The 15917-nt window shown below is 47.4% G+C and overlaps 1 non-coding gene across 1 annotated transcript; it reads left to right on the plus strand.

Annotated features, from left to right (window-relative positions):
* The first annotated feature begins 13258 nt into the window (after positions 1-13258).
* TRNAG-UCC (transfer RNA glycine (anticodon UCC)) lies at positions 13259-13331 on the plus strand. Its single transcript has one exon. It is a non-coding gene; the product is annotated as a tRNA-Gly (tRNA).
* The last annotated feature ends 2586 nt before the right edge of the window (positions 13332-15917 follow it).

Consider the following 15917-nt stretch of genomic DNA (forward strand, 5'->3'; position numbering starts at 1 on the left):
CCTTTGCTAAATGGGAAAATTATCCTGTTTGTCTTCTCAGTCTTTATGAGGACCAAACAGGACAATGGTTGCGAACATTCTTGATAAAATTAAAAGTTGCACAGAGAGGAAGGGGATTATTGTTCACATACAGTTCACTAGTGGTTTTCATCTTTAGCAAGTGGATTATAAATTAGAACAGGCGTTTCTTTATTATTCTAAAGCCATCAAAAAAGGATTTACTCTTTCTTCTCTGACCCTCAAGGCCAAATGTAATGGAAGTATAGTTAGAAGGAGGCAGTGTCTGTCTGGGTTTGTGTACTATTTTGTTCACATATTGTGCTCGAAAAGTTTCTCTTCTGTCTCTTGGAGACGGTCCCCTAGTCACTTTACCCAGGTATGTAACGGGGTGAGTCCCAGAGATGAGTTTACATCTGGGCTGCAGAGCTGCATGGTGCTTCCTCACTGTGTAATTTCCGAAGTCCTTGATGGGATAAGCTATTGCATGGTGGCTCAGAGGTTAAAGCATCTGCCTGCAATGTGGGAGACCTGGGTTTGATCCCTGGGTTGGGAAGATCCCCTGGAGAAGGAAATGGCAACCCACTCCAGTATTCTTGCCTGGAGAATCCCATGGACGGAGGAGCCTGGTGGGCTACAGTCCACAGGCTTGCAAAGAGTCGGACACGACTGAGCGACTTCACTTCACTTGAAATACCAGGATGCTCTACACAAGAGATATTCTGAAAACAGGAGACCTTAAAACTTAATAAAATATACAAAATTTAATAGAAGAATTGGAAGAGGGCAATGAAGAGGTCACCTAGAAAGTAGAACAAAAAGACAAAAAGTCAGAGAACAGGATAGGAGAGGGAAAGATGGGGGAGTTTGGGATTAGCAGATGCAAACTGGTGTTTATAGGATAGATAAACAACAGAGTCCTACTGTGTAGTCAATATCCTGTGATAAACCATAATGGAAAAGAATATGAAAAAGAATATATACGTACATCTGGATCACTTTGATGTACAGTAGAAATTAAACACAGCTTTGTAAACCAACTGTGCTTGAGTAAAATTTTTTAGAAAAAGAGTAGAGAGAAACAGAAGAAATTTAGAGGGCAAATCCTTGAAGTTCAATATTTGAACAAGAGAAAGTTCGAAAAGGGAGAACAGAGTGAGGAGAAGGAGGAAATTTTTTTAAATACTGTATTTATCTATTTGGCTGCATTGCGTCAGTGGGCTTTCTCTAACTGTGGGGGCTACTCTTTGTTGCGGTGAGAAGGTGTCTTGTTGCAGTGACTCCTCTTGGTGCAGAGCACAGGCTCTTGGGCTTCAGCAGTTGGGCTGCACGGGCTTAGCTACTCCATGGCATGCGGGATCCTCCTGGACCAGGAATGGAACCCATGTCTCCAGCATTGACAGGTGGATTCTTTACCCCTGAGCCACCAGGGAAACCCCTCCAGCTAAAATTCTATCTTCAGCCAAACTCCAGGAGAGAAGAGTGAATTTTTAGACAGTCAAGGTCTCAAAATCTTTACTCTCATGTACTCTTTCCCCAGAAGCTCCTAGAGGATCAAACCCCCAAAAAAGAAGGTAGAAAAAAAAAAAGACAAAGGATTCAGCACAAGAAAAGATGGTATCATTAGGCTGATGGTGGAGGTCACCCAGCAGCACCCGACGAGGGGCTGGTCCAGATGGGAGGTCCCCGGGCAGTGGGAGAGACTTCCTCAAGAGATTTCAACTGAGAACACTTTGGGAAGAATTGGGGGTTGTATTAATGATGAGTACAGAGAAAACTCAGGGAACAGAGAAGAGAGTCACAATACAAATATCAATGCAACCAAATGATAACAGTACTGGGATGATGTGGTGTTCGGGAAGTTGAGTTTTTGAGGGGTAGGTGGTGGTGTTGGAGGAGGACTAACTCATAGTTTCCATGGTGGGAAGTCGATAGATGATTAAAGCCAAAAAGTCAAGGACCAGCAATATAATCATGTAATTTAGAAGCATGAGGGTAACTACTATATGAATCAGCTCAGATCATTGAAATTGTTGTTTCTGGGGGATGGAGAATGGGGAGTGGGAAGTCTTGGGGATATTGCTGTTTGGGCATAGCAACCCGCTCCAGTATTCTTGCCGGGAGAATGCTATGGACAGAGGAACCCGGCTGGCTGCGGTCCACAGGGTCGCAAAGAGTCGGACACGACTGAAGCGACTGAGCGTGCAGGTGTGTTGGTCTGGTTTTAAATATACCTTGTAAGTTTATCTCCCTCAAATCCATGTGGATGGCTCAGCCACTGGCTGCATCACCTGGGGCTCTTCAGAACCCTCAAGATCTGGGCCATATCTCCAGTAGGCTTTACTTAGCTGGTCTGGAGGGAAATCTAGACTTCAGGATTTTAAAACATTTTCCCAGAGAAGTCTAAATGTCAGCCACCTTTGAGCACCACCAAAGAAAAGAAAAGGTGGGCATACAGCTTTGATAGAAATTAAAACTAACTTTAAAAGAGATGAATACATAAATAAAGCACACAGAATAGTTCTGAGCATTCTACCGTTCAATATATTAATACTCCCAATGGAGGGGCTTAGCGGGGGAGTCCCAAAGAAGGATGGCCTGTGATGCTCAAGGCCGCTGCCACTCAAACTTTCCAGAATTTGATTCTTATCAGTGCACCCGACCCCACCCCACCCCAAACACACTCATCTCCACCTGAAATTCCTTTAACAGAGGAGAGCTTTTCATAGGGGGTTATGGCTAAAACAGAATACCTGGGAAATGCCAGAGGATTAACTTTACACCGAGGTGTGAATGGCATGCATCTGATCCTTCCTTGGAAGGGTCAGAGGGCAGAGGTCATGAGAGTAATGAGAGCCCGCATTGGAGACGAAGGGGAGGAGGAGAATTGAGGTGGGGGAGGGTGAGAAAAGGGAGACAAAACAAAGAAGTCAAACTCCAAGTCCTTTTTATCGAATTCCAGACAAATGGCCTCTCCCTCTGCTTTCCAGTGAGACCCTCTAAGGAGCCAACGTGAGTCTGTGCGTTAATTAAAGTCCCGGGCTGGTGGCTTTCAGAAAGGAGAGTCTCTGTACCCTATTCTCTCTTCTGGTCCCTGGGTCACCGAGAGCTGTGTTCCAGCTCCTGAAGGAGGGCGGCTGCCTGCCACTTTGGGTCATGTTAGAAGAATGGCGTTATTATGCCAGCCGACATCACTATCTTCCCCGACACATCTACAGGTGTACCCTTCTTACGGTGCCTCTCACAGGTCTCTTTTTCCCCCTCTGCTGTTGGCCTCTTATGGATATAGGAGCCTGCCTGTTATTCACCACGAGGTGTATTGTTACCCTCTTTGATTTGCTGTTGTTTGAACCAGATGCTGTCTGTCGTGTAGCATTTAATCCCTTGAAAGGCTGAAGGATGCAATTTACGTGAATGATGGCTCTTTATAAGAAGGCAAAGTCATATTGTACTTCATGCTTATCTGGAGTAGATTTCCCTGTCTCCACTCCCACCCTAACTAAGAGATTAATGAATCGAGAAGCGCATTTTGGTGGCTTGAAACTGACTGCCCCCTGGGAAATGGCAACACATTCCAGTGATCACTAGGCATCTAGAGGGTTCCGCTGCTGGTTTCTCCTTTCTGCACAGAGCCACCTCAGCTCTATCCTGCATCATAAATCGAGGGGAGGATGAAGCTTGTCTAGAGACATTGTCCTCTTCCTCGTGGCATCCCAAATGTCTTACAGGAACCGACACAGTCAGGAGAGGTTGCTTTTAAAATAAACCTCCATATGTCGAATCATTTATATATTTTGAATCATTTTTCCCCCATTGACTTTTATTCAAATTTTTAGAAATACTGCAGATGGAGTTGATGTGATAAATAAAATTGCCCTTCAAATTATTCAACTAGCATTTTTTTTAAGCCTACAAGAAAACAAGTTAAAAAAAAATCCCACTAGGATGAATGCGTCAGAGAAGCTCAGTATAGAAGTGGAACCCTCAGATCAATGGGAGACAATGGCCTTTATTGATTCTTACAGATGCTACAGTTAAAAGTTATGTTGCATCCTCTGAAACCTAAAACATTATACTACACAGACATCAGATCACTCTAATTACCAACATCAAAGAAAAGCACATTTTATACAAATAAGCCGAATACGAAAAAAACACTTAAAACAGAGCCCAGCACATAGGAAACACAATCCAGTAAGTCTCTGTCGTACAAATGAATTCTGTTCTGAAAGCCTGTTCCTGAAGTCCAATCTGTTTGTAAGTCCAACGAAGTTAACCTACGTACCTAACACAATCGGCTATATAGTACTGTACTGTAATAGGTTTGTAATGTTTCACACACATAATACATAAAAAGCAAACACACAAAATACAAACATTTTAAATCTTACTGTACAGCACCTTGAGGGCTGTACAGTACAACAGCTGGCATCCAGGGACTGGCATCAAGCAAACAGGGAAGAAGAGTCACTGACCGGAGGAAGGAGACGAGGTGGGGGATGGTAGAGCTGAAGGATCGCCACCAGCAGTAAAAGATGAAGGGCAAGCTAAAGCTTCTGTGTCACTCACGCTTGGTGTCGATGCCATGAACGTTTGCATCTTGAAAGTTCATAGCTTGAAAGGTCATATGTAGGGGCCTTACTATAAACACTTTGACTTGTATGTTATTTTAACGCTGGATCACCATGGAAGTGTTGGATTGAGACTCCACCCTCAGTCCCCATGGTGAGGGCCCAGACCCATCAAGGTGCTGAGGATCCAGGGCGCCTGGATTCGTCAGGGGGAGAAGACATAGCCCCCAGAGAAGGAGCAATCCATTCCTGGGGGTGTTGGGAGAGGCTGGGAGTGTTGCCAAAGGATGGAATCTTCCTTCAGCCTTGGTCCTGAAAACTGGAGGGGTCCCAGAGGAGGGCTTTTCCAGGCAAACGGAGCAGACTGCCTGAGCACGAGGTTATGACAGCAGCTGGAAATCGTCGTGAGAAGGAAGGATAGGTTTCAGAGAAGAAGGAGGTATGATGAAACTGGAAGGCAAGCAGTAGAAACTGAAGAGTCTTCAGTGCTTCTTGAAGGAGTCTGGACTTTACACCATGGACGGATTTTCAGTAGGACTGTTTGTGTATCTGGTGTGTGTGGACTGTCTCAAATCACCATAGCCATAAGGCTTTCTAGAGATTAAGGGACAATTCAAGAGAGGACTAGAGGTTAGATGAACAAGTTGAATATTAGAATCATGATCAAGAGCAACCCCGCAATCCAGGGAAGAGGCAGAAAGCAAAGATAAAAGAAGGAAGAAGTTAAGGAAAGGAGAAGTCCTCCAGGAAGGGCGAGGGCGGGTATGACGGGGTGGAATCTTGGAAACTGTGACTAACGCCACTTCCAGGGTGGAGGAGACTGAGAGTGGTCCCCTTACACAGCGTTGGTCAAAGACCCCCTGGATGGGTGTCGGGGAGGACAGGTGGCGTGGCGGGAGGAGGAGAACAAGCCTCTTGAAAATGCAGACTCTTGGGTCCTGCCCCAGGCCTGAGAATCAGCATGTACAGCTCACTCTACCCAGGATTCTTGGGCATCCTAAAGTCTGAGGACGGGTTATCTACATTCAAGGTAGAGAAGGAATGGGCGTCTAGAGAGAACACATATCACACGTTTGCCGGTCAGGGGTGGCCCCCAGCTGAGAGACAGCCTGGATCCTGAAGCCTGGACACTGTGTCACTTGGACACGAGGACGTCAGGCCTCTGCTCCTCTGGTCTCTGTGTGATCTGCATCCTAGTCTGTGCTCAGTCTTTTTTTTTTTTTTTTAAAGATTTATTTATTTATTTTGGGGGCTCAGCTGGGTCTTCGTTGCAGTGCTTAGTTGCCCGGTGGCACGTGGGATCTTCCTGAACCAGGGATCGAACCGGTGTCCCCTACATTGCAAGGCGGACTCTTAACCACTGGACCACCATGGAAGCCCTGTGCTCAGTCTTCTCAGCTGTCTCAGAAGACAGCTCTGCGCTCTTCTGGAAGTCCAGAAATAGGAGAAAAGGCCCAGAGCTGGGTTCCAGCCACCACATATCTCTCACTGGCAGTGTGGCCAGGAACTGATCGCTTGACCTCTCTGAACTTCGAGTTTTCAGAAGGAGACATTGGAATCTGCCACAGCTGCTTTATTTAGCTGTGGGGCAAGAAGCTTTGCTGTGATGACTCCAAGCGTTTAATAGCAGGATGAACATCAAAGGAGTTCCTGGGGTCTTAGGGGAGGTCTATGAGTTTGACCTGAGTGGAGGGTAAATGAGGGCATATTTCGATAAATATATATGTGCATTTTACGGTGTATCAATTATACCTCAAATTTTTTAAAAAAGGAAGAAGATAAAACATCCTAGTGAAGAGTGGTTGGCCCTGTTTTTGCCTGTGGTGAGGCTTCCAGCAGCCTCTGGGTAGAGCCCAGCCTGGGTCCAGGGAGTCCTGGGCTGCAGTCCCTTCTTCCCAGATGCTCAGAACCCGCTGTCTCAGTGCATGTGGGGTAAAGCAAGGGCTTCCCATGTAATGCCACCGGTAAAGAACCTGCCTGCCAATGCAGGAGACATAAGAGATGCCAGGTCAATAGGGAAGATCCCTTGGAAAAGGAAATGGCAACCCACTCCAGCATTCTTGCCTGGAGAAGCCCATGGGCAGGGGAGCCTGGCGGGCTACAGCCTATGGGGTCGCAAAGAGTCAGACACGCCTGAAGCGACTGAGCACACACACACCTTTGGCTTTTAGAGACCAACCGGGGGCCCTGAACTCAAGGGAGCGGAGACTCAGAACCAGGGCTGAAGTAGTGATGGGAAACGCAGCCATAAGTGAACACCAGGAGAGCAAAAGCCCCAGGACCCTCTGGCCGAGGGGCTTGAGAATTTCAGAACCAGATATCACTTCATCCGTTGCGCCCTTCAAAAAGGGGGCGTTACTGCGGGGAAGTCTTGGAAGAAGATGCATGTCCCAGGGCCAGGGCTTCTGCAGCGTGGTGATTTGCACTTGACCCTTGTCCGGGAGCGTCATTTCCCCTTGGCTCCCCGAACAGGGCTCTCTGTTCAGACTGGGGGTTCTGGCGGCGTGGCTGCCTGGCCGCAGCTCAGTGTCCTTAGATATCCACAAGAAAAACACAGCTTTTCTCTCTGAGCCACATGACCTCCCCGGGTGGAACAGAACAGTTACCTAAGAGTTTACGGGACAAACATTACAAACCACCTCCCTGGAGCGGGTGTCAGAGGCCGGCAGGAAGCGTGAAATCTAAGCGGCCACCCTTCCTGCAGAGATGCTGAGAGCAGGGGCTCCAGGCCCACGCTGTCTGACTCCGGAGGCCAGGACACCGTGGAAGGAGAGAGAAAGAGGCGGGTGAAACCCCAATCAGTCCAAGAGCCAAGGAAGAGGAGTCTACTGCTATTTCTCCTGAGAGCTGCAGGGGTGATTTCAAATTCCTCTTTAGGGCTTCTGTAATTAAGACAATAATTCAAAAGTCTTGGAAAGGGCAGCCAAAGTGAAAAGTTAAGGACCTTAGCCATCCAAATGTTCGCTGTACTTTCCTGCCTGTTCCAAGAGAGGGGACTTTCTACATAAAGGAACAGGGGACATCCCGGATGTGAATAAAGAGCAGGCAGTGTGGGTCATGGAGTGAGATAGTAGCAGACAGCCAGCTAGCAGCACCCCCTGCACCCGCCCCCCGTCGCCCCAAGCATCCATTCAGCATTCCAATTTTTTCCTCTGAAAGTGAAAGTGTTAATCGCTGAGTCATGTCCAACTCTTTGGGACCCCTATGGACTGTAGCCTGCCAGGTTCCTCTGTCCATGGAATTCTCCAGGCAAGAATACTGGAGTGGGTATCCATTCCCTTCTCCAGGAGATCTTCCCGACCCAGGGGTTGAACCCAGGTCTCCTGCATTGCAGGCAGATTCTTTACCATCTGAGCCATGTGAGAAGCCTTCCACCTAACAGAGCAATAGCTCTCCTTCAAAAGAGCTCAGAAACACTGACTCCCTCTCTGTACTTCTGGGGCCTCTGAGAATCTAAAGTCTCCTCCTGGGTCTCCAGGGGCTCCCACCTTTCTCTGACGGGTTGGAGGGCTTGGCTCATCTTTTATTACCGGAATGCGAATCCCATAGTCACTGTGCTCCCGCCGTGGAGTTGGCTGACCCCTGTGAAATGGCGGTTTTCATCAGAGAAATACCGTGAGCTTGCAGTGATATTCAGAAGGTTGTGATTCCAAATCGAGGGAGAAAAATAATTCAGAGACAGTTAACATAGAAAATGGTCTGGGCCTTCTGGGAACAATGGACAAGTTCCTGGTTCCCCATCCAGGGAAGAGCCAGGAATACAGGCCACCAGCATGTCTAGGGGCGGGGGTGGGAGGCAGAGGGTGGGGGCGGAGATGGATTTCCCGGGAGTTGCCCCACTTTCGCACCTCACAGTCTCCACCAGCTCCGATTCTGGGCCTCAACTAATCCTTTCAGCTTCTTCATATACATGCCCACACACAGAGACACACACACACAAACACTCATGCCTTCCACCCATGTCCGTGGTCTGGGGCTGGACTAACACCATGAAGTGTCAGCAAGCGGATTTTACAAACATTACCTCCCAACTGACAGCCTGATGTCTGAAAATATTACCTACTCTGTGTCCCTACAACACTGTCAGTTCACGCGATTGCGTAATCATAGACGAACGTGCCTTACTGCAGCCTCCTGTTTTCCTTCTCATGTTGGTAACAGAGTCTAAAGGCTGGTTTTAAGACCTCTGGGATAAGATTGATGCCAAAGTACCCAGTGTTTCCATTCATCCAAAGAGCAGGCTGCCTGCAAAACATGTCTAAAATTATCCCTAATTCCAAGTCCTCTCTACACAATCAAGCTCTCCAATATAATAATTCCAAAACCTTTCTTGATTCCTGCTTTTAATAAAGTACATTTACAGAGGATATGAATTCCAGATTTGATTTCAGACTCTGGGGATGTATATTCCTCTTCTGGAACTTGTATATCCGGTCCTGGGGAAAAAAAAAAGAAAAGGGAAAGAGAGAAAGAGAAAGAGAGGGGGAGAGAGTGCAGAGCGTAGCAAGCATTCCTTGTATTTCTTCTGTCTTTTGCCCACTAAGCGCGGAGGGGAGAGACGGGCTGATACACAGCATCTGGTTAAAGTCAGGTAAGTAACTCTCCGGGGGGAAAAGCCTGAAGTCAGCTGCCAACCTCTTTCTCTTCCTAATGTGTTTTTGCAGATGGAGGAAAACTGCAGCCAATGCAGAGGTTTCAATTTTAGGAGATACTTGGGAGAAATGAGAGATACGGAAACGCTTTGTTCTGTCACTATCCTGTTAGCTGGGTGCCGACCGGAACACTTGGCATCATGGGCGGAGGGTAGACTTTGACCAGCCCCAAGCGCCCGCCAGGTGCAAATATGCCAAAGGGACTTCTCCAGCCAGAAGATTCCCCTGAATGAAGGCTGAAGGTATGACCAGGACCAGAACGGGAAACCGAAGCCTGTTTCTGAGCATATGTATCTTTCAGCAGGGCTCCCCCGGCCCAAGTGCATGGGTGCCCCCATCTCGTTCCTAGGAGGGGCTCACAGCCCTTCGAGAGGAGCAGGGAACTGGGGTCAAAAGGCCTAACTCCTGTGTGTGTGTGTGTTTCAATATTTATTTATTTATTTGGCTGCACCGCATCTTGGTTGTAGCACGCAGGATCTCAGTCTTCATTGCAGCCTGTGGGATCTTTAGTTGCAGCATGTGGGAATAAGTTCCCTGACTAGGAATCGAACCCAGGCCCCCTGCATTGGAAGCGCAGGGTCTTAGCCACTGGACCACCAGGGAAGTTTCCCTCTTGTAGGTTTGTACCCTATGCCTCTTGACTGTGGATGAGACATTTTATCCCCAGACCTTGGATTCTGCACCATGTATAATGGAGACCGTAATAAACACTTCACCTGGTCCCAAGGTTCCCGTGAGCCTTTTCCTACACGTGACGGAGAAGCTCATGTCGGGGAGCAAAGTCACCAAAGTGCCCACTGTCCTCTGAGTCGAGTATGGAAGATTTGACGAAATGCTGGGAGCTTTTCAATGAGCCCCTGTCCCACTGTGAGGTGGGATACCGGGTTTACGCCAGCCCTGTAATCTTAGCCCAGTTCCACAGTTGGGAGCAGTTTTCTGCAGATAATTCAGTCTCTGCCTGAGTGTGTGAGCGGGACTCGCTGTGTTCCCCGGGGGTGGAGGGGAGCAGGCTGGAGTCCACACAGGGTTTGCTGGATCCTCATTGTGTCTGCTACAGGGTGGCTAGTCTGGGACGCTCCCTGGACTGTTGACCACTGAAGTTCCGCTTGCCCCATTCCTTGGCTTCAGGCCAGTGTTTGGTGCTGGGTTGGGTGGTTCGTTTTCTGTCTTGACTGAACTGGAGCCCTGCCTTCTTTATCCCTGGTTTGGCCTGGGGGTCTCCGTTGGTGCCTTGAGCCCCTGGGCCGCCCCTGGAGTGTGGGCCCCTGGGTCTCCCTTGGTGCTGAGCCCCTGGCTCTAATCGTGAGGTCAGGGCCCAGGCCGTTCATTCTGCAACCCCTAGCCCACAGCGCCATCTTGCCCCCACCATGGTCATTCCTCTCTGGTATGTGCTCTAGCCAGGTTCCACCCAGCCTCTGTGCCTCCCCACTCCAGGGTCACCCAGGAGATTCCAAGTTCTTTCCACACCACACAGGAAGTGAGGGAAGTGAGGGTAGCTCGGGAAAGCTAAATGCTAGCCCTTCCACTGTCTGACCACAGAGTACTGCTGAGTTTACTCTGATGTGGCCACTCCCACATGGGTGTGGGGAGCCTGTGTTTCATGCAGTCTGAAATGAGGAAGAGGCTTTGTGTTGATGAGATGGTTGGATGGCCTCACCAACTCCATGGACATGTGTTTGGGCAGACTCCAAGAGATAGTGAAGGCCAAGGAAGCATGCTGCAGTCCACGGGGTCACAAAGAGTTGGGCACAACTTAGCGACTGAACATCTAAGTTCAGACTAGCCCAGAGACAGAAAATCAAGATGAATGTCTCTCCAGCCTCTGTCTTCTTTCTTCTCTTGATCCCTTGGGACCAGAAATGAGCATGCTTCCTGCCTCTACAATTCAAACCTCCTAGTCTAGTTGTCTTTGCAGTCCCATGGAGTGTAGCCTGCCAGGTTCTTCTGTCCATGGAACTTTCCAGGGAAGAATACTGGAGTGGTCTGCCATTTCCTCCTCGAGGGGATCTTCCCAACCCAGGAATGGAACCTGGGTCTTTGGGTCTCCTGCTTTGGCAAGCAGGTTCTTTAACACTAGTGCCACATGGGAAGCCCTAGTTGTCACTGCAAAACCAGTTCTCATCTGCATGGAAGCAGTTCCAGGATCTGAGTCCTAGCTACAAGCTTGGCTCTTTAGCAAGTTATGCTAAATGGGAGCTAAATAAATTTAGAAAATCGTATTTCTCTCTCAATAAAACCTAGTTTTTACTTCTGTTATGCCTACAAAATACCCATTTGGGGTCGGGATAACCAGCATATTAGCTTTTTTTTTTTTTTGCATTCATGCTGTTGAAGTCTGAAGGTAGGCTTATGTCTCTGAGAAAATGGGAAAGTGAAGGGATAGATCAACCCATGAAACACAGAAATGAAAAGTGTGTTAGTAGTATTCCAGACATGTCATCCCTCTTCCAACCAGATAACCTTTGGTACTCTTTCCAACTCAGAAGAACTCAACTCTTAAGATGGAGCTTAAGAGCACAGTTTGGAAAATATGACATAGTTTCCAAATGTGGCCATATATACTAACTCGATTCTTTCTGCTATTAGATTTCCAAAGTACTGGTCCCTCTGAAATCTGCCTGAGGCAACTTGAACTTGGATGAATGGCCATTAAACATGCTGATGCTGAACAAGGCTGCACAGAGTCCAGTGACTTCTCTGCTGGTAAAAACTGTCTCATGATTTATTCTAAAACATTGGCCTTGAGCTACTTTCCATTCTCTAATGTATTACTTTGGAGATTATAAATCAGAGTCTACTTGCTGTGGTCTTTCACTTGGACAACTCACTTGACCCGCCCCCCACCCCCCACCCAGTCATTGTATCTCTTTAGGGAAGAGCCCACTGGGAAAGGAATCAGAAAAAATGGGTTCCTCAACTGCTCGAATTGGGCAAAAAACAACTCTCCTGCAGAAAACGAATTGACCAGCTTGTAATTTCCTGACCTTCTCATGAATTTGATGCTGGCATCTAGTGTTGGAGAATTAACCCATGTCAAGCAAGGCCACTGGATTGCTCATCAGAGCCACTAAATCAACTCATGCTCATTTGCCACCAGGTCCCTCCACCAAGCGAGATCCGTCCACCAAACGAGCACTGTCTCTGAGTCCAGGACTATATTATGTCCAGTAAGGATCATGAAAAAAAGTAAGGCAGAGTCCTTGACCTGAGAAACTCCCAGTCTAGTGGAGGAGGTAAACAGTGAGACAACGAGAAAACAAAATTAAACACTGAACTTCGTGGCACCTTCTGTGGGGACAATAGGAATCCAAGAAGGAGGAATAGCCCAAGGAGACGCCAGAGACAGGTGGGATGTCTAGACTGGGCTATAAACAGGAGAGAAGAGCGATAACAAGATGAGGAGAAGAACACTGAAGTCACAAGATGGGAAGATGGGTGTGTGCATGCGGGCTGGGGACTGTGAGGAGCCCCACTTGGCAAGAGGAGAAGAGAATTGATAGGAAAATGGCTGTCTAGGACTCCCCTGGGGGTCCAGTGGTTAAAACTCCAAGCTTCCAATGCAGCGGCTGTGAGTTCAATCCCTGATCAGGAAACTAGAATCCCACATGCCATGCGGGGAAGTCAAAAGGCAAAAATAAATAGATAATTTAAAAAATGGCCGGAAAATGGAGGCTCTAGACCATGAAGATGCAAACCAGAGGGCTTGTGATAGACAGTGGGGCGCCATGTGTAGGAACACAGCATGGGATGAGATGGGATGAAGATCCTACGCTTTTAGGATGCGTGGGGACAAGATAGACTATATTGTGGGAAGTGTCTGAAGCTGGAGGGGCCGCTGTCCAGTTACTTGACTGGACAGTGTATGTGAAGAGAAGGAGGGAAGAGGGAGAAGCAAGTTCTAGATACACACACAACCATGAAACAGGAATTGCTGATAATTGACTGGATAAGGGACACAAGGGAGAAGGAACTTCGTGGTTTTTAGTATTGGGAATAGGAGCAATAGTGGTACCATTGTGAAGAAAGCCCTGAGGGACTTCCCTGGTGGTCCAGTGGTTAAGACTCTGCACTTCCACTGCAGGGGTCACAGGTTCAATCCCTGACCGGGAAACCACCATCCCACGTGCCACGTAGTACAGCCTGAAAAGAAAGAAAGAAGGAACCCCATCTCATAGCAGAGTGTTTGGTTTATTTCTATTGTTGATCGGTTATTTCTATTGGTTCTAGATTGGCCTCACAGACGAAATAATCCCCATGGACCCAAACGATGCCAAACATCTTGGCAATGTGGATGGCTCTGTCTCCAGCAACTGGACCTATGGTTCTTCAAAAAACAGCACAAGAAGTTATACACCTGCCTATCTAAGCAGAAGGATGCAGGTGGGAGGCTCTAGACGCGCAGTTTTCAAATCCCTGCTACTTACTAGCTATGTGGTTTGGGAAAGTTGCAGAAACCTCTCTGTGTTCCTTCGTGTATCACAATGGGGATAATAACGACCACCTCATATACGAGGACGTTCATATCAAGCACTTGATTTACAATGACTCAGCTTAGTCATGACTCAACAGTGCTAGCTGTACTTCATTCCCGTCAAATAAAACAATAAGCACTTAAACAATTTATAAAATTCAAAGCTTTTAAGAGAGGGTAAGATTTTTTGTAGACACAATGGGATGGATTGGAAAAAGTCCTGGACTTGGAGTCTGTCTTAACCTTATGTCCAACGGCCATCAGTTCTGTTACCCAAGTAAGCCTGTTAACTGCCAAGAAGTCTCAGTTTATTTGCTTAATGTCAATAATAACGCACATCCTGCCTTGCTATATGATTCTGAAAGTAAAAGCGATGGTTCATGTGAAGTTATCTGGCAGGAACTAAATGCTTTGCAAAGGAAAAGTATCAATTAGTTGTTGTTATCATTAGTATGTTAAAGAACCCGTCCTTCATTTATCTGTGATGGTCAGAATGAAGACTCAGTTCACTGGAAAGGCTTTCAGCATGTCTCAAAATAGCATTCCAGAAAAGTCTTATTTACACAGGTTCCATGATTTAATTGCCTCTGAGGACGTGGAGCAGCCCCTTGAAGAGAAGTGAAGTCTTGGGTTACTTTACGTTGGCCTGGGCTTTAGAAGTGGGTGGCAGTGACTCTGAATAGAATCACTGTTGAGCTGTACACATTTATGATTTATTTTGGTTAGAGCAACCCTCAGGGTGGGGTGGGATTTGGTGGGGTGGCAGTAGCCTGGTCTGGTCAATGATTAATCTGGGAATTTCCAGCTGTCCTCAGCCCTTTTAGGAAAAGCCCCAGCTGTCTTCAGAGCTAATGAATGTCCATCCTGAATGAATCTCCTGGAAGTTGCCCACCCCCGGTTCTCCGGGGCCCAGCAATGCAGAGTGGTTAGTATGGATGGTTCATAGGAAAACAAAGCTTTGAAAGGCAGGACAGAAACAAATTCTGACTTGACCTCAAGCTGCTCCCGAAGCCCAGGGTTCATGTTTCCCAGGCTGCACATCAATCTCAGCTCCCCAGGCTGGCGAGGTGGGAACAGAGTTCACAGCGCCCTTCAATCAGGGCTGGTACTGGAGGCAGCAAGGACGAGCTGCTCATTATGTGAGCGAGTTAGGAGTCTGTTTCTTTAGTCTTTCTGTGTTCCTTTACAGAACTTAGTTTGACAATGGCCTTGGACCAGCATGAAGCAACAATTCTGAGTCAACATCATCTTCACCTGGCATTTCAGAAAGATATCCCTTGCATGCCCACTTCCCTTCCTTCCATTGTTTATCTCTTGCAGCTTCAATCTTCTGGAGGCGATATTCATTTACTGAGAGGCTCAATTTAGGTGATGAAAATTCTAACTGTTGCTGGTGAAGAGGGCACATGCCTCCTAGCTTTTGCTCTCAATATCCACTTGGTGTGGCCATTGTGCTACACCTCAGCCATAGGACCAACCTGAAGTCAGAGGAATGCTTTCCACCCTCGAGGTGCAACTTACAGCTCCACAAGCCAACACACATCCTTGACCTTCTTCCTTGTGGCCTGTGGCATCATTAGTGGATAGATCTGGCTTCAGTTTGGCCCAGGCCTTGGGGATCCGAGCACGTGGATCTTCCTGCCATTTCTGGTTCCCAAGAATCCTCATATCAGCAACCTTTGGGAATAAAGTGCTTTTAGAGCACCTGAAAAAAAAAAGTAGATGGCACTAGTGGTAAAGAACCCACCTGCCAACGCAGGGGATGGTGAGAGAAACAGTTTTGATCCCTGAATCGGGAAGATACCCTGGAGAAGGGCATGGCAACTCACTCCAGTATTCATGCCTGGAGAATCCCAAGGATGGAGAAACCAGGCAGGCTACAGTCCATAGGGTCATAAAGAGTCAGACACGACTGAAGTGACTTAGCACACACACACACATGGTACATTTGTGTGGGACTCTTTCATTTCATGGAATATCAAGGTGAGATTTGGATATTATAATTAAAGTACATGTTTCATGCTGTTAACGTGGATCAAAAGATAAGGAACCGCTAAGTAGGTTCTTGCCACTGGTTTTCAACTGATACTCTTTGCTTTCTCCAAATCCTTTAATTAATGTTTCAGGAGTGGGTCAGAAATCTGCCTTCTAGGGATTTCCTTGGTGGTCCAGTGGTTAAGAAACTGCCTCGCAATGCAGGGGATGCGAGTTCGATCCCTGGTCCAG

Source organism: Bos grunniens, chromosome 27 (genome assembly GCF_055505025.1).
Source record: "Bos grunniens cultivar Pamir isolate PY7600 chromosome 27, Bosgru_T2T1.0, whole genome shotgun sequence".
In the NCBI taxonomy this organism is placed as follows: domain Eukaryota; kingdom Metazoa; phylum Chordata; class Mammalia; order Artiodactyla; family Bovidae; genus Bos; species Bos grunniens.